Source organism: Suncus etruscus, chromosome 9 (assembly GCF_024139225.1).
Source record: "Suncus etruscus isolate mSunEtr1 chromosome 9, mSunEtr1.pri.cur, whole genome shotgun sequence".
In the NCBI taxonomy this organism is placed as follows: Eukaryota; Metazoa; Chordata; class Mammalia; order Eulipotyphla; family Soricidae; genus Suncus; species Suncus etruscus.
In genome coordinates this window covers 2238234-2257472 of record NC_064856.1, presented here as the reverse complement: position 1 = coordinate 2257472, position 19239 = coordinate 2238234, and the positions used below count along the sequence as shown (strand labels likewise).

Here is a 19239-nt window from a genome sequence, read left to right as displayed (position 1 = left end):
TCGTGGAGAAATGGTGTTGGACATTGTATGGCTGAAACTCATTATGAACAACTTTGTAACTATCTCATGGTGAGTCATATAAAAAAAGTAAATATCTTTACTTACCTACTTTTGTAAAATTCTTTCTGCATGACAGATACCATTTTAGAGGCTTGCTTATAGTAACCTAGTTCGTGCTCAAGGTACTTACTCTTTGAAATAACATTATTATTATTTCAGCTTGTAAATGGGAAAAGGCACAGATATCTTAGGTAACTTACCTAAAGATACACAGACAGGTCATTGCAAAACTTGTCTTCACGTAAGTAATTTTAATTGCAGACTACAGGTTTCCCAGATAGTAGAAATTTAGGTATCACCTTCATGTGTTTTTGTGCTATGATTGTCTTTCATTCTATTGGGTATTTTTGTTTGTTTTGTTTTTGGGTCACACTCAGCAGTGCTCAGGGATTACCCCTGGCTCTAGGCTCAGAAATCACTCCTGGCAGGCTCAGGGGACCATGGGGGATGCCAGGGTTTGAACCACTGTCCTTCTGCATGCAAGGCAAATGCCTTACCTTCATGCTATCTCTCTGGCCTTAATCTATTGTAAGTTAATATTCTTCACTCTTTAAAATAATAATTAATGAATTTTATGAAACCTTAAATGGGCAAATACATCATGTGACAAACATTATAAAGATGGCTATTAAATTAAAAAAATGAAAAACAAATAGTGCTATTTAATGCGACAAGGATGCCAGTGATTACCAAAATATGTAGTGGTGGGGTGGAGTGATAATAGAGGCAGCAAGATCATATCTGAATTTAAGTAAAATAATTAGAAACTACCATACATAAGCCTTGCTTTATTCAGGGTATCATCATTCGTTGAACTATCCCAATTATGTTAGAGACGACTGAAAATAATTGTCCTTTGTCAGAAAAATGAAATGTGTACTCTCCATGACAGATAATAGGCTTAGTATTTTTTAATTATGGTGAGAAAATTTGAAGGTACCCTTTAATTTACCAGTTTAGCATAAATGATGAGACTTGGATTGATGTTCTATAATAAAGAGGGATATTTCTTTTGATTCATCATCTCTTTATAAAGGCAATTCATGGACATAATTAAAACACATCAATGCAAAAATAAATTAATCTGCATCTGAAGGTTTTACTGATTATTCGATCACACCTTTTCAACATATTCTTACTATATTTTTATGATTCATTCTACATTATGTGAATTCTTAATCAAAATGTTTCTCTTAGAAGTGGCTCTTATATGCATGTTGAACCTTGACATGGAGAGAGGCTAGCTTGATGCAAGTTTTGCTGGACTTAAAGATGGTGAATGAGGGCCCGGAGAGGTAGCACAGCGGTGTTTGACTTGCAAGCAGTCGATCCTGAACCTAAGGTGGTTGGTTCGAATCCCGGTGTCCCATATGGTCCCCCGTGCCTGCCAGGAGCTATTTCTGAGCAGACAGCCAGGAGTAACCCCTGAGCACCACCGGGTATGACCCAAAAAAAAAAAAAAAAGATGGTGAATGAGAATTCTTCTTGCTGTCCATCTGTAATCTCTATTTTTAAATATTCTTCTTAAATACTTCATATCAAAATAAAGTATTATTGCTACAAACAGTTAGCAAGATGGCTGGTGAAATACTTTGTCTTTCAGAAAGCATCTTATGAATTTTTGGCCTGTTGGGCTAATTAGGGTGGGAGACAAGGTGAGAATGTTGTGGGAAGAGGCTTAAACATCTACTCACACTGAAACTGTTATTGTATCGTGTTTGTAGAGGACTTCTACACAGGACAGTATGGTGTGTTAACTGGCCACATTTGGGGAACCCATCTCTGGTTTCAGATTTCATCTTGTTATAGTTTGTTTTTACTTAGCACAGGGTAATATTAAAGAAACTTCAATCAGTTCTGGTCTTTAAAGATAAGATTAGTAGTTGGGATAGTTAAATCCTTAAAGGTATGGGTCATATCATTAATTACCTGTAGAAACCTATTGTCTGACAGTTGCAGTAGGACAGTGAATATCATGACAAGTTAGTGAAGGAGCAAAATTAAATTGGGCAGCTTTCATTTGTGGCCTATGAGTTTTTTCATAACAGGAAATCATGAGTATAGGTGTGTGTGTGTGTTGTGTGTGTGTGTGTGTGTGTGTGTGTGTGTGTGTGTGTGTGTGTATGAATTTCCTTAAGAAAAAGGATCAGGGTTCAGGGATAGCTCAGATAGTTGCAGGAATGAGGCCTTGAATTTGATCCATTATTTCTACACCCCAGAAAGTGTAATTTCCAGTAACCTCCAACACCCCAGAATCTAGAGTGTATAAGCACTGCAACCAAGCACACAGGCATCAGACAATGAAAACAATTAGCAAGTATAAAAAGGATGAAGAAAGAGGGAAGAAATAGAATCAATTTAGGTTTTGTAACTAAAAAAATAGGCACTTACTTTGGAATGGTTGGTTTCTCACAATAATAGTTTCCCTGATTGAAAAATATAGTCACAGTCTAATTTAGAGATGTAGGAAGATAGGGATGGCTTCTGTTCATTCCTTTTTTTATGTCTTTTTAAGAAGAAATAGCCAGCAAGAGTTTAGAATAGTGAGAAGCTATGTGGAAAACAGATAGTTTTTTTTCAGACATAGGTCTCCAGGACTAGTAGAATAATGCTAGGAAATAGAAATCCTTTCTCTGGGGAAATTATGAATACTGGAAGCTTGAAATAGTCTGGAAAATTTCTTAGGAGTGTCAGGTCTTCAGATGGTTTGCTAGCAAGAAGGATTTAAGGTCACTAAAGGTAAAAGCAAGCAGGAGTTACATTAGCAAGTAATCAACGAAATGACAACTGGAGCAGAAAGGGAGCTAGCTGTTAGGCTCTTGGCATCTACTGTGTGAAAAACCTCAAATATAGGTATAAATATAAATTACTTTTGAGTCATCTGCTACTGAGATTTTATGTTTTTAAATAGACTGCTGCCACTATTTTGCAAATATGAAAATAGAACTTTATAAGGAGGTCTGTAAGGAATCAAAAGTCATAAAGGGCTGGAGAGATAGTCCTATGCTTGCCTTGAATGTGGCTGACCCAGGTTTGATTCCGAGCACTGCATAAGGTCCCTTGAAGATTGGCAGGAGGGATTCACAGAGCCAGAAGGAAGCCCTGACACCTCCAGAGAGGACCCCAAAGCAAAAGACGGAAACAGGTACAGAAACGGATATTGAATATGTTAGGATGAGTTTAGACTCCAACCACATCTGATCTGAAGGTTCTTCCCACAGGTTAAAGGTTCTTGTGCTATTCTCATGGTTGTTTTCCATACTTAGAAATGATCCCAAGTGGTTCATAGCTTTTATTATTTTCATTTTTATCTTTAAAAATTTATTTTTGTGGGGGTGCATCTGGCAGCTCTCAGGACCTTTTCCTGGCTCTGCACTTAGGCTTTACTCTAGGTGGTTCTCAGGGGACCATATAGGGTGCTAGGAATCAAACACAGATTGGGAACGTGCAAGGCAAGTTCCTTAACCACTATTATTTTTTTCTCTGGTCCCCAATTTTTAAGTATTTAAAGAAGAGTTCTATTCTTACAGAGGAAGTAATATTGTATATAATACTTTGCTTTTTAGTTGTTGTGCCTCTGTGTGCTTGAGAGGCAGTTGGTGGTTGTGTGGTGTGACACACAACCATTGAACTATTGTTCCAAATTCTTTTTTTTTTTTTAGTTCACCCCCATCATTGAAGGAGTGTCTAGAAATTGGAAAAAATTTTTCTTCCAATATGCTTTTATATATGGAACATATGTGATATGTTCCAAATTCTTAGCCCTCAGACTGTGGTCCTAAAACCAGCAGCAGATTATCAGTTGATTCTTATGAGCATGGAGTGTCCATTACCACAGCTGGTCTGCTGACTCAGTCCCTGATTTATTTATTTATTTATTTGGGGACATACCTGACAATGCTCAAGGATTACTACTGGCTCTGTGCTCAGAAATCTTGGCGGGCTCAGGGGACCATAATGCTATGTCAGGGAATCGAACCCGGGTCGGCCTTATGCAAGGCAAATGTCCTACTCTCTGTGGTATTGCTCCGGCCTATTAATAAATCAAATTTATTTATTTATTAATAAAACTCCTAGGTGATGTGTTAGCACCTGGACATTTTAGAAGCTCTGGTTCAGACTCCTGTGTTTTCAAGGAAGTTAGCAGAGCCGTTGGTATACTGTGCAAAAGCAGTTAAGCATCAATAAGATATTATTTTAGCATTTTGAGTAGTACATATTACTACATACTGCTGTATAACAGATGTTATGTCTTTTATGTAGATTTCCTTATTTAACTTTTTTCCAGTCACCCTGTAAATCAGGTATTTTGTACCTTATTTATTCATTTGTTTATTTTCTTCTGGTCCACACCCAGTGATGCTCAGGGGTTACTTCTGACTCAGGGATTATTCCTGGTGATACTGGGGGTGGGGGGTGTCATATGTGATTCAGGCAACTGAACCCAGGTCAGTCATATGCAAGGCAAGCACCCTCCCAGCTGTTCTATCACTCCAACCACAGTTTTGTATGGATGAAAAGAGAATGGTCACTTTCATTTATTTAACAACAAGGTTAAGTAACTTAACCTTAAGAAGCAAATAGTTCTGATGAGGTATCCATTTTCCTAGGTATCCATTTTCAACCCCATACTCTTATTTACCATTTCATTCTGCCCAGCATATTACACCAATTAGAGCCTGTGTTGTTTTCTTTAACCAACCAGTTGGACTGTTGTTAATACTAAAGCTTGACATTATAGTACAAAACATTGCAAGATCAGAGGGATATTCTATGAAATGAGTTTGTTTTCTTGGCTCTAAGTGGTGAGACAAAAATGAGGTTGTCACTCAAGTACTATTTGATATTGTTGATATTATACTTTGTATATTTTTCACGGAGTAGATAAAATATTTTAGCAAAAGAATTGAGAGCACTTTTCTGTGGGGGACCGAAGCCTCCCAGCAGTGCTCAGGAGATCTGTCCCAGTGATGCTTGGTCAAATGTGCCAGAGTTGTGTGTAGGGACACAGCACTGCTGTACTGGGCTATCCTGATGAGAATTTGGGGCCATAAAGTGCCAAGGATCCAGCTTAAGATCTTGCCTATGTAAAATATGTAGTCCAAATCCACTGATTTCTCTCCTCTACCTATGATATATTTATTTATTTTGGGTAGGGGGCGACTTTTGTAGCTAACATGATTCTTGGCCAATTGAATGAGCCATTCAGTTAAGGACCTGAGAATATGGTGTTTCTTGGCCCCTGTGGTGCCAGGGATTATTCCGGGCCATACTCAGGGACCAAGTTTTCTTTTTAACTTCACAGATCTTTCCTGTGGTGTGTGGTGTGCTGATAAATGTTTCACAGTTGATTCTCAGGAGGCAGAGGAGGCTAGTGAAGCTTTACATTGCTTGCCAATTTCTGTAGTGTAAATACTGCCTTTGGGACCCGGGGGTGGAAGAAACTTTTTTTTTTTTTGCTGGCAATACAGATTGACTCTGTGCACCATTCATTTTAGCAGCCTGATTAGGAAAGATAGAGAACAGGCAAAAAGAGAGACAGGTTAACAAAATAATTTTCCCAATGACAAGAAATTTCGAGCAAATTCCAGAGGCATTTATTACAAAAGAGATTTCAGTAGTCAATGAGTGAGAGAAGTAGAATGTCTGTCTTGAATACAGACTCAGGAGCAAGGGAGGAGGGAGATTGGGGCATTGGTGGTGGGAATGTTGCTCTGGTGAAGGGGGGTATTCTTTATATAACTGAAACCCAACTACAATCATGCCTGTAATCAAGTTGCTTAAATATAGTATTAAGAAAATAAATTAGAGGAAGATTAAAAAAATCTTTTTACCTAATCTGTGGAGACAAAAACAATTACTAAAAGTGAAAGTGAGGAAGGATCATTACTAAAATGGAATTAAAGTCCTGATGTTAAGATTGCCAAATTCGGTTATATTTGGAGCAGATCCAAGGAAGATCTGAGTTTGTTTCTTTTGGAGTACTTGCAAAGCAGAGGGTCTTCAACATGAAGTGACAAATCTTTACTTGAATAAAGAAGTTGGAAGGCACTAGTTTTGGAGAAATAGGATTTGTTCCTAATGTGATGTTTGTGTTGTTCTTTAGAGAATGCACTATATTTTCTAGCAGCTCCCCTCACACATTAGTTTCATGGAATGCTTACTTCTTGGATAGTATTTATTTATTTATTTTTATTATACAAACTTTTTTTTATTATCAATGTTTTTGTTTAAACACCTTGATTACAAATATGATTGTAGTTGGGTTTCAGTCATGTAAAGAATACCTCCCTTCACCAGTGCAACATTCACATCACCATTGGATAGTAATTATTACAAACAATTATAGAAATGATAATGTAATCAAGTTCTTTGTTTGTTTTTTGTTTTTTGGGCCACACCTGGTGATGCTGAGGTACCTGGCTATGTGCTCAGAAATTGCTTCTGGCTTAGGGGACCAAGGATTGAACCCAGGTCGGTCCTGTAGGAGCCGTACCCAGTGGAGTTCAGGGCTTGCCCTTTGCTCTGCTACTCACTTCTGATGGAACTCAAAGGATCATATGGAGTTTTGGGAGATCAAAACAGGGTTATCTGTGTGCAAGACAAGTGCCCTTCCCTCTGTACTATCTCTCTGGTCCGTATTGAGATATAACTGGAATGTAACATTGTGTAATTTTAATATGTATCATCATTTGAATATATTTCTATTACAAAATGATTACTGCCATAAATTAGATAAAACAACTATTTCCTCATAGTCACTGTGTATGTAGAACGAGAATATTTGTAACATTTTCATTTACGGTAATGTTTTGACTTTTAGTTCATATTTAAATAAGCTGAACAAAGGACACATTAAAATGAGGAGGCCTAACAAAACTAAATAGTAGAATTAAGAACCACCACCTAGTTGATAGAAATCATAATGTAGATGGAATGAACTTACTCATTAGAAGGGCACTATGTTTTGAAACTGAGTCATTTTTTTTGTTTTTTGTTTTTTGTTTTTTTGGGTCACACCTGGCAGTACTCAGGGGTACTCCTGGCTATCTGCTCAGAAATAGCTCCTGGCAGGCACACCGGGATTCGAACCGACCGGGATTCGAACCAACCACCTTTGGTCCTGGATCGGCTGCTTCCAAGGCAAACGCCGATGTGCTATCTCTCCGGGCCCGAAACTGAGTCATTTTTAAACAAAGGGATTGCAGAAAAGACAAAGTTAGCAGTGGCTATAATTAACAAGAAACTTGCAGGAAATTTTTACTCTTAACCATGTTTATATGCTCTGAACTTTATTAATAAGTTGGTGTCACTTTCACAATTTTACTATTTCTCTGGCCCCAATTTGGTTTGGTTTTAGTCCTGAGATGTCCTTAGGTAATAAAGTTTGAAGAATATCTTCTCAGTCTAGTTTGGAATTTTGCTGCATATTATCATTTATATGGAGATTTGGTTTTATAATTTACTTTTTTGCTTACACAACCATTTAAAGTTTTTTGTTACCTTACAGACTAATCAGGTAATATTCTTGGGCAGATTAGCTATTTGTTTGGCATACTATCACTCAACTTCTCCTGAATAAATTTTAAGGCATTTTTTTTTCTTTTTCACTATATGCTATAGTGCTGTCTTCAATAGAGAAATATACTTATAGATAATTTATGTGTATGTTTTGTTTCATATTGGTGCAAAGGCCAGCTGTGTTCAGGGCTTAGGAATCATTCCTGACAGTGCTCTGGGTACCATCTGGAGTGCTTGTTTTTGAATCTGGGTCAGTTTCATGTAAGGCACACACCCTACCTGCTGTTCTATCGCCCTAGCCCCAGATTATATATGAGCCTAAGAGAGAACATACATTTTTGTAATTATCATTTTTAGGAGTCCAGAATAATGTCTCATTTTTAGAATTTGACATTTAATGAGACAAGGTTGGAAAATGAACTTATGTGGAGTAGTTTTCTTCTGGTGTAGTAGGTTCTGATGTATGAATATCAGGATTTGACTTAATTATCTAAGTGAAACAGCTGTAAACCACTAATCTCTCCTGTGGATTGCTGGGCCTCTGTGGGTATTGTAGGACTCTAGGATTTTGGAGAAACAGAAGCAAGATTTTCAGAGAGCTTTAAACACATGACTTGTTAACAGAACAATGATCAGTTTCTTCCTTGTAAAACATGTTGAGTGCAAGTAACATTATATTTGGGTGTGTTTTAAAACATGTTTTTTAATTTATTTTTTATTTTTATTTTTAAATTTCTTTTTCTTTTTTAAAATTTATTTTGAGCGCAGTGGATTACAAATCTTTCACAGAAATATTATAGGTACATAGTGACATTGAATCAGGGGCATTCCCACCACCAGTGTTGTCCTCCCTCCACCCCTGTTCCCAGCATGCATCCCATATCCCCTCTTTTTTGTCCCCCCAGCTGCTAGTATAAGTGGCCCCCTCTGTGTCTAACATGTTCTAGATTGGGTATTGATTCTGTTGTCGTTGGCTTTGGATTTGGTGTTTAAGTTTGATCATTTTTTATTTCTACTTGATGTTCATATGACTATTTGGTCTTGGTGCCCTTCAGTACTTCTCCCTCAGTTTGTGAGGCAGAACAAAATAGTTCAAGTTATGTGGTTCTGTTAGAAGGAAAGAAATAAAGGGGGGGGGCAAAAATTAAACAAGCAAGAAAGTAAAAGGAGTCCTTCTAGAGGCTATAAATATCAATGTAAGAGAAGTAAGGGAAAAAGGAAGAAAAAAATAACAATAATACAAACAAAATCAAACAAACCCCCTCCCGAAAATCACCACAGCAATAAGCAGCACAGCAATAAAGACAACAACCAGACAATAACCACAATCCCAAGATAAAAATAAAACAAAGCACACAAAAAATGAAAAAAACATGTTTTAAAACACACCCAAATATAGTGTTACTTTACCCAGCATGAGCATATTTTGACTACATACCTACAAGCAGTTTTAAAAAAAAAGAAACTGACCACTGTTCCATTAGCAAGCCATGTGTTTAAAGGCTCTCTGAAAATCTTGCTTCTGTTTCTTCAAAATCTACAATTTTCTTTATGTACCATGGTTACATAGATGATTCTAATTGGGTTTTAGTCATCAAAAGAACACCCTCTCTTCACCAGTGCAACATTTCCCCCACCACTGCCCCACATCTCCCTCCTTTCCACCCCTGTCTGTATTCGAGACAGGCATTCTACTTCTCTCACTCATTAACATTGTTATGATAGTTAGCGTAGTCATCTCTCTAACCAAACTCACCATTCTATTAGTGAGCTTCACATCTAGAGCCTGTCCTTCCAGCCCTCATCTCTGTTGTCTCTGGGCTTTATTACAATAATGTCTTTTGTTTTTCTTAAAACCCATAGATGAGTGAGACTATTCTGTTTCTCTCTTTCCTTCTGACTATTTCACTCAGCACAATGGTTTCCATGTTCATGACTTTATCTCTCCTGATAGCTGCATAATATTATATTGTGTATATGTACCAGAGTTTCTTTTGCCATTCATCTGTTGAATGGCATCCTGGTTGTTTCCAGAGTCTGGCAATTATAAACTGCAATGAATATAGGGGTGAGGAAGGCATTTTTTGTATTGTGGTGTGTGTGTGTGTGTGTGTGTTCCTAGGGTATATCCCTAGGAGTGGTATAGCTGGATCATATGGAAGATCAATTTCCAGTTTTTTGAGGGCTCTCCATATTGTTTTCCCTGAAGGCTGGACTAGACAGCATTCCCACCAACAGTGAATGAGAGCTCCTTTCTTTCCATCAACCCTGCCAGCACTAAATGTTATTGTAATGTCTTTGGACTATTCACCATTATACCTTTTAGGCAAAAAGACTTCCATTTATTATATTGAGAAACCAAGAAATTAATCATTTTGTAATTTTTGAGATGGTGAGAAAATTAGACAGATGGGATGCTTGATACTTTGACAACAATAATGTTATGAAAGTTTAGCACAGTGTCATTTGAGTTGATTAAGAAATGGCAAATGGAACCTAGTTAGAGTTGTTAGTGTTGTGTAATCTCTCATAAAATACAATTTCCCTCTGGATGTCCTTCAAACTAAGGGTCCTGTGGCTCAATACATTTGGGAAATAATGCTTGAAATGCTGACTTTAATTGATGATGAATAGGAAAATATTACCAACTGAGAGAGAACCCACAGTGTAGGAATTTGTTGATGTGAATTAATGTTGATCCTGCTAAGATTTCACCCTGGAATCTTGTCTTTCAAAATATTTTATATTCCCTGGTACAGTTATGAAAATGTTGAATTTTTTTGGTTATGAATGGACAAATTAGGAGATTTAGAAATAAGAGTATGCTGGTGTGTTTTAGCATTTAAATTTAATGTTGAGTTAAAAATCTTGCTTAGAAAGGGTAAGGTACAGGCAGCTAACCTAGATTCAATTCCTGGAACCATTCATGAGCACCACCAGGGAAGTCACTCAGCACAGAGTCAGGAAAAAGCTTTGGGCACAGTAAGCTCTACCCCCTTCCCCAACCCTAAAGCCAAGAAACAAAATTTTTGTTTATATAGAATAGAATTATTCATATTTTATTATATTTACAAGGATTATAAACTGCATAATTTACTTTAGATAATATTTTTTGTTTATTTCTGTATAGAAGCACTACAATAACTTGATATATTAAAAATAATTCCCCCTTTCTGTTTTGTATTTTGCAACTAACTCAATGCATTTTCTGAATTGGGAGCACTTGTCCTTTCCTTTATGTTTACAACTTGAATGTTTTGTTGATTTGTAGAAAAATCAGGGTTTTTTTTTTTTAAGAAAAATTAAATTGCGGGCTCCAAATTATACTCTTCTCATTGATAATCCCTCATCTCTGATCAAGTATCAAAATATTTCTTGTTATGTTTGGGGTCCGACAGCTCTTCAGTAAGAAGTCTGTAAAAAGCATTTGCTATATTTGTTGTTTTGCTTACAATGGAAGAAAGAGTCTCTCTTGGGCACTCTGGATTGTGTGTGTGTGTGTGTGTGTGTGTGTGTGTGTGTGTGTGTGTGTGTGTGTGTGTGTGTGTGTGTGTGTGTATCTCTGGGTACTCTGGGCACAGCCTCTAATTTTGTGGCTGACGGTTGGGATCTTGGGTGAGATGATTAGGATGGTCCATTCACTGCTGCCTAGACTTGCTCCTCCTCAATCTCTTGCTCCCTACTTTCCTTCTTAAAAGACTGAGCCTTTCTCTGACCTGTGATTGTTCTTTATTTCTCAGCCTGCCTCTGACATGCTTTCTACAGCCTGTTACTGACTGGCGGAAGCTGCAATCGTATTCACTCCTTTTCAGGTAAGAGAGTATGCTATAAAATGACTTTTTGAGAAGTTACAGTTTTGAAAGGAATGAAGATTTTTTGTATTAGACCTCTCATAGTTTAGAGGAGGGCTGTTATTTTTTTGTAATTGTTATTTTATAATTGCAATCTTATTTTTGTAGTCTATGAAGGTATACAGCTAAAGGCTTATGGTGTAATAGAAAATACTTATATCTTTGCATTTCTTGACCAAACTTTTTATAAAATTGCTGTATTTGTTGATTGTTGATTTTTTTGTTTTTAAATCACTGAAATACCGAAGAAAAAATTAAGCCACGGTGTATTAGGCTTCATTGTTTGTAGTAATCCTGATATTATTGAGATATGATTTATTTTAATATATATTTTATTAAAAATTTCCCTAAGCCTAACTCAAATAGATTTTTCTATCAGGCATAATGTATATGATTTGATTGGCTAGAAAGATTTTTATTGTGTATGCTATTTCACATTTATAAAATTAACCATATACATAGACAGGAATGTATGAGAAAAATCTGTGCCATTAAGTGATCCTATGAACCTAAAACAATTCCAAGAATAGTAATATTTATTAAAAATATAGCCAGTCTCTTAAAAATATTTTCTAGAAAATCCAAATGATAAAAATATCTCAGAGTGTTAACCATTTTTTTTACTGTGTGTGATTGTTACAAAAACCAATTAATTTTTCTTTTTCATAATTAGCAATAAGAGTGTTGGACATTTGAATGTCTTAGTTTTGATTACCACTTTTTCATGAGGCAATATTGTCTTGTAAATGGTCTTATTTATTGTCTTGAAAAGTTAATCAGGCATTATGTAAAATTGCTTTCTGAAGTACGAGTGGAAATTAATACCTTAGAAAGTTGATTTGTGTATTTTATAATCTTGTTTTAATTTTTTATGTAATTACACATTCATAATCAAAGAGGCAATGCTGAGTTATGAAACCTCCATCTAGAATAATTGGCTTCAGAACAAAAATTTCATGTTTGTGTACTTTGTCAGAAATATCTTAGAATCTTTAAAGACATAAATTATTTTGAAAACAAAGCAAAAACATTTACTTTTACTAGATATATGACCTGTCACAGATAACTGAGCATAAAGCAGTATTATAGTGATTGAAGGAAAGAAAATGTGATCTTAAGATAAACTTATTGTAGACTGATGCATACAGGAATAAAATCCAATATGCCGTGCTGTTTTTCAGGGTAAATACTGGATTTTTTCAGCTGTGTCATTTAACTGAAATGGCAACAGTGACTCAAAAACTCCTTTGATAGTTGCCTGTTGGAGATCACATTAATATGTGTATTTTATGTCAGGAAACATTTACATGCAACGACATCCATTCTTCTAGAATACAGAGACTTTCTTGACTTGTTGGAGAATAGGAAACTTTCCAAAGCACTTAAAGCAGGCTCAGGAGTGTTTGGGATTTATAGATTCTCCCAGGACTTCAGGGCTCTCACCTGGGTGGAGGCCAGGTCTGGAGCCTGGCCGAGAGGAAATAGTTGTCAGGGGAAGATACTTACAGGAGCCAAGCTTACAGTGTCCAGGGTTTAATACTCCTTATCCTTTACCTAATCTGGCTCCTAATTCTGAAGTTCAAGTTGCACTAGAGGTTTGGTTGAAAAGCTGCTGTGGGCTCATTCCATTGCTTCTCATATGTTTATGTGAATGTAAGTCAACCAGAATTTGGCCAAGTGACAGATTAGATTAGTGCTAGTGTGGAGTGAAGTCTGGGATTCTGCATTGTGAGAAAACTCGTGGGCCTGCTCATCCGACAGATTCTGGGACTATCTTGAGTAGCAAGAAGAGCCACTCACATGAAATCACTGCCCAGCCAGTCTTCTTTTTTCATACGATGAATATGGTCTAGTCAATAGGAGGCAGTCCTTGTGCAAAAAGGGTTTATGAAGCAGATTGCAAAGCCACGGCGAATGTGACTGAGCTGAACTGACTGATTGCAGAGATTACCGCTTCCTAGATGCTGAAACTTCTGCAGTTCCAGCAGCGGTTTGCTTGGGAAGGAACTGGTGGTATGGTAGTGCCTGTCAGGCTTCCATGTCTGTGCTTTTCTGGGACTCATTATTGTTGACAACACTGCCCCTTGCCTCACACTGCCCGGGACGCTGCATTGCCTTAGCCCCGGAGCTATTGTCTGCTACTTCCATTGGCTGTCACTTCTCCCCTTCGGGAGCCTTTTGATGTGTCACAGTTATGATTTGTGCTGAGTGCCTGAGTCTTCTAACAACATCTTCTACCCACCCTGACTCGCAGGCACCCCACTTCAGCACACTGAGAATAAAATATAGAAACTTAGTCTGTGAGGAGCTACTTCTTTACTTCCCACTCAACACACACATTTTTCTAAGTAACTAACTGATTTTGGGTAGTTGATTTAAAATAAAAATAAAGAACAACCTCTCATTGCTTATTTTGTTAGACATATATTTTCCAAATGTTTAATATACTAGGAGCCAGGGTTCAGAGTGTTGTGAGAATTCATAAAGGGAGCCAGTCCCTTTATGTGCCACTGTACCAACTCTCTAGTGCTTTTCTTAATTACCGACTTAATATTTATGTCCTGAGCATTTTTGTGGGGGTTAGGAACATTGGACATGTAATGATTTAAATGAAATTTTCAGCAGATACAATTTTTTTGGTCACACCCAGCAGTGCTCAGGGGCTACTCCTGGCTCTTCACTCAGAAATCGTCCCTGGCAGGCTCAGGGGACCATATGGGATTCGAACCACCGTCCTTCTGCATGCAAGGCAAAGGCTTTACCTCCATGCTATTTCTTCAGCCCAGCAGATACAATTTATTACCACCTAGATTTCACCACTAAAATTAATAACATATAAAACATTTTGTTTATATGTTTATTCTTATTTGTTTATTCATTTTATCACCATCTTTTAAATTTGATATATTCAACAGACATATATTCCAACTTGATTGTTCAGTCTTTATGATACTTTTTCACACGAGTTTTATATTCTTACTGGACCTATGAGAAGCTCTGAGAAATAGATGCATATGTGTAAATTATCCATGTCATTACATAACATATCTCAATATACATGAGATATTTGGCCCCTCTGAATTCTTATATTCTTTTATAAATCTTGCTCCTACTTATTGAAGAGACTTTCCTTGCTTCATTTTGGATTTCTTGCTCCTTTATCAAAGATTAGTTGATTCTATGTCTGGGGAATATTCTCTGAATACTCAAGTCTATTCCACACACCTGAGGATCTGTCTTTATTCCAATACCATGCTGTTTTGATAACTATTGCTTTGTAGAACAGTTTAAAATTGGAGAAAGTAATGCCTCCCATATTCCTTTTCCCAAGGATTGCTTTAGCTATTTGTGGGTGTTTATTATTCCAAATGAATTTCAGGAGTGCTTTATCCACTTCTTTGAAAAATGTCATAGGTATCTTTAGAGGGACTGCATTAAATCTATACAATGCTTTGGGGAGTATTGCCATTTTAATGATGTTAATCCTGTCAATCCATGATCAGGATATTTGTTTTATTTCCTTTTGTCCTCTCTTATTTTTTGAAGCAGTGTTTTGTAGTTTTCTTTGAATAGGTCTTTCACCTCTTTAGTTAAGTTGACCCCAAGAAATTTGAGTTTGTGGGACACTAATGTGAATGGGATTGTTTTCTTAATGTCCATTTCTGTTGACACAACCGGTTAGCCACTTGCAAAAAAGCCAACTCAAACCCCCATCTAATACTATGCACAAAGACTAAATCTAAATGGATTAAAGACCTTGATATCAGGCCTGAAACCATAAGGTATATAAAACAACATGTAGATAAAACACCCCATGACATTGAGACTAAAGACATCTTTAAGAAGGAAACAGCACTCTCTAAACAAGTGGAAGCAGAGAAAAACAAATGGGAATATATTAAGCTGAGAAGCTTCTGCAACTCAAAGGAAATAGTGCCTAACATACAAAAGCCATCCACAGAATGGGAAAAACTATTCATCCAATACCCACCAGACAAGGGGCTAATCTCCAAAATATACAAGGTACTAAAAACATATAACCCCATTAAAAAATGGAGAGAATAAATGAACAGACACTTTCTCAAAGAACAAATACAAATGGCCAAAGACACATGAAAAAATGTTCCACATTACTAGTCATCAGAGAGATGCAAATCAAAACAACTGAGGTACTATCTCATGCCACAGTGACATCACAAAGAACAAGAACAATCAGTGCTGATGAGGATGTGGAGAGAAAAGAATTCTTATTCATTGCTGGTGGGAATGCCATTTAGTCCAGCCTTTATGGAAAACAATAAGGAGATTCCTCAAAAAACTGGAAATTGAGTTCCCATATGATCCAGCTATACCACTCTTAAGGATATACTCTAGGAACAAAAATAAACAATACAAAAATGCAAATTCAATGCAGCACTATTTATAATAGCCAAACTCTGGAAACCACCAAGTTGCCCTTTAACAGATGAATGGCTAAAGAGACTGTGGAACATATACACAATGGAATATTATCCAGCCATCAGGAGAGATGAAGTCATGAAGTTTTTCTATATGTGGATGTACATGGAATCAATAGTTGAGTGAAATAAGTTAGAGAGAGAGAGAGAGAGAGAGAGAGAGAGAGAGAGAGAGAGAGAGAGAGAGAGAGAAGTCTCAATTATTTATGGATTTTAAGACATTGCTGTAATAAGGCCCAGAGACAATAGAGTTAAGGGCTGGAAAGGTTGGAATGACCAGCTCACAATTTGAAGCTCGCCACAAAGAGTGACAAAGACTAGCATGACAATGTTAAAGAATGAGAGAAGAATGCCTGTCGCGAATACAGGCAGGGGTGGGGGAGTAGGGGGCATTGGTGGTGGGAATGTTGCAATGGTGAAGGGGGGTATTCTGTTTCTGACTGAAACCCGACTACAAACATGCTTGTAATCATGGTGTTTAAATAAAGTTTTATATAAAAAGTGATAAAAAATAAATAAATCTTCCTTCTAAAAGATATATGGGAAATGCAGTAGGTGATTATGACCAATTTTTAAAATTGTATTTTAATTGCTTATACTTAATTATTTCATGTTTAGTTGTATATAAAGTAGGAGCTACCCATGGAACAACAATGGTACAGTGCATACCTCACATATGGTGTTGTGAATTCATACCTAGTATCACAAATCATCTTTATTTATTTGTTTGTTTATTTGTTTGTTTGTTTGTTTATTTTTGGTCACACTCTGCAGCTCTCAGGGGTTACTCCTGGTTCTATGCTTAGAAATAGCTCCTGGCAGGCTCGGGGGACCATATGGGATACTGGGATTTGAACCACTGTCCTTCTGCAGGCAAGGCAAATGCCCTCCCTTCATGCTATTTCTCTAGTCCCACAAAACATCTTTATAGTAATAAAGTATTCCAGTACTATAAAGTTATAAAACAAGTTAATATTTTGTTAGGATGAACTCACGGTGTTATTTCAGACACTGCCTTTTCATGCTTCCTTTTCCTTTGTTGTGTTAAAGAACCAGAGTGGCACACTCAGTAGTCATACTAGGAGTCACACACTTTTGGTTGTGGAATTTACACAGCTATTTGCCAGCGACTTACTACTTTAGTTGTAATCTTCTCACATGTTTATATGTGTGCCTGAGATCTTATATACTTGCAATCCCACACTTTGCTTTGTGCATGTCAGCGGCACTGAGAATTGAACTCATGGCCTCATGCTTACATGGCAGATATTTTTTTTGCCACTGGGGCATCCTCTTTATGTCCCAAGGTGAAATTTTTAACAACAGTAACTTAGACCAGTGGTTTTCAACCTATGTAATACCCAAAAAGTGAAAAGTTGCTGGTTCATGTACATATGTTTAGAGAACTCTGATTTAGATGGGTTTTTTTTGCTAATCTCCATTTATCAATGCTTTGTGTATTCGAAGCATTTTGAAAAATGTTGGTGAGAACCAGTTAATATTTGGAGACTCAGAGATTGTATATGTTGATAACTTTTGAAACAACTCACCTAATTTCTCAGGATTCCGAGAAAAAAATTTCCAGGCCAGCTGTTTTCTGTAAAGATTTTATTTGAGGATGAATTAAACTTCATGATTTAGCCTGAAAGGTATTTTCTCACTACTTTCAGGAACAGAATGCTCTGTTCTTGTGATCGTCCTAAACCCTGACATTCCATTTTTTGTGTGTAGTGTTTTCATGTCAGTTTTACCTTCAGTTACTTCACAAGGAACATGCTGATTTGGATGTTCCCTGATGTAACCACATAAAGCTTGGTGAAGCATTCCCCTTCATCATGACAACCACTAATGATGACCTGTTTTTAAACAATATCTTAGTTAAAAAGAAACTGGTATTTTGTTTATTTTGTTGTTTATTTTAATATCTAGGAAGAAAGTAATATAGCAGGAAATTGATGAACAAAATGAAGCAGTTCAGAAAGTTGATGAGGGCCTAGTAAGTACTCAAATTGAGTTCTTTGAATTTGCTATAAAACTCTGAATTTTATTTGTTTATTTTCACTAGCCACTTTTCCAAACTCTCATGTCCTGAAAACCCACACAACGCCTTCTGTTAATATGTTCTAGACACGTTTTGCTTTTTTCAGTGAGTACCAAATTACAAGGTAGTGAATTTATTCATTCATAAGCAGTGGTTCTTTTTCAGTGTGAAAATTCATATTCTGTAATTTAAAATTAGAAATATTATATGGTCAGTGCTCTGAACCTACTTTTGTGCATAGAAATTGACAATGAATGTTTCTATTTTTTTGCTTGTTAAGGAATGAAAGGAACATCTCCACAGTTTGTAAAATCTGTCTGATTCTAAAAGTTGAAATGAATAAAACTTGATATATATCTATTTAAGAAATGAAAACTAGAAAACAACTTGGGTGGCAGAGGTAGCCCAAGGGGCTCAAGTGCATGTTTGGCATGTGGAAGCCTGTTGGTGTACTCTACTGTATCTTTAATATTCCCACTCCCAACCATTGCTTCTGAGGGCCAAGTTCTGACACAATACAATAAGCCTAGTTTCCTGAAGTAACATAATAAAGGTGAAAAATAAATTCAGATTATAAATATATGTAAGTCTATTTAGCTTTTTCTCAAAGTATCTTTTCATTGGGTCATAATACTATAAGACTTTAAATATTTCATTTTTCAGTATAATTAATTGTTGCCACCAGATAATTGGCAATTATTTGCAAAGTTTTATTACATAAATTAGAGAATTGTGGGACATAGTGATCATTGTCCCTTGTCTTAATATGATGCACCAGTGTTATATAGTTATATATCAACTCTCTAATCCCATAACTCTCAGAGTTCTGTTCTTATTATGGCAAAAACCAACAATTATGTAGATTGATTATATTTTTGGTTTCAATTAAAAACTTAAAAATCTATCACAGAGCAATCAACAGGATAATTTCTCTTAAGCAGAATATTGTACCCTTTTTCTAAATGGGTACAATTGAGACAAAGGGTACAGTATGTGTTCTTGAAAGTCCAACATAAAAACTTTCCATCTCTGTACTGACTTTAGGCTCAATCTCTGTCTTTCCTTCTTTCATACACATGACATTACATAGCAAATATTTATCAAAATTCTTGAGTAGATAAAGATTGTTGCTTTCCAATTATTTGATATTGGCCTTGTAGTCCTAGTGACATTGTAACTTTATCTGTGTGAAAGCCCTGTCATATATATCTATATATCTATACATATATACATCTTACTCTATTTGTATGTGTATTTTGGTTACACCTGGGAATATTCAGGGATTACTTCTTTTTTCTCTATTTAGGAA

At 36.4% G+C, this 19239-nt stretch overlaps 1 protein-coding gene across 5 annotated transcripts in view; it reads left to right on the top strand.

Moving 5' to 3' along the window:
* The window catches only part of PLCB4 (phospholipase C beta 4), a 418068-nt gene that overhangs the window by 87728 nt on the left and 311101 nt on the right, over positions 1-19239 (top strand). For all 5 annotated transcript variants that reach the window (XM_049780221.1, XM_049780218.1, XM_049780220.1 and 2 more), the window contains one exon: positions 11322-11393. The gene's annotated coding sequence lies outside the window, so the exon portion shown is untranslated. The remainder of the gene's footprint in view (positions 1-11321; positions 11394-19239) is intronic.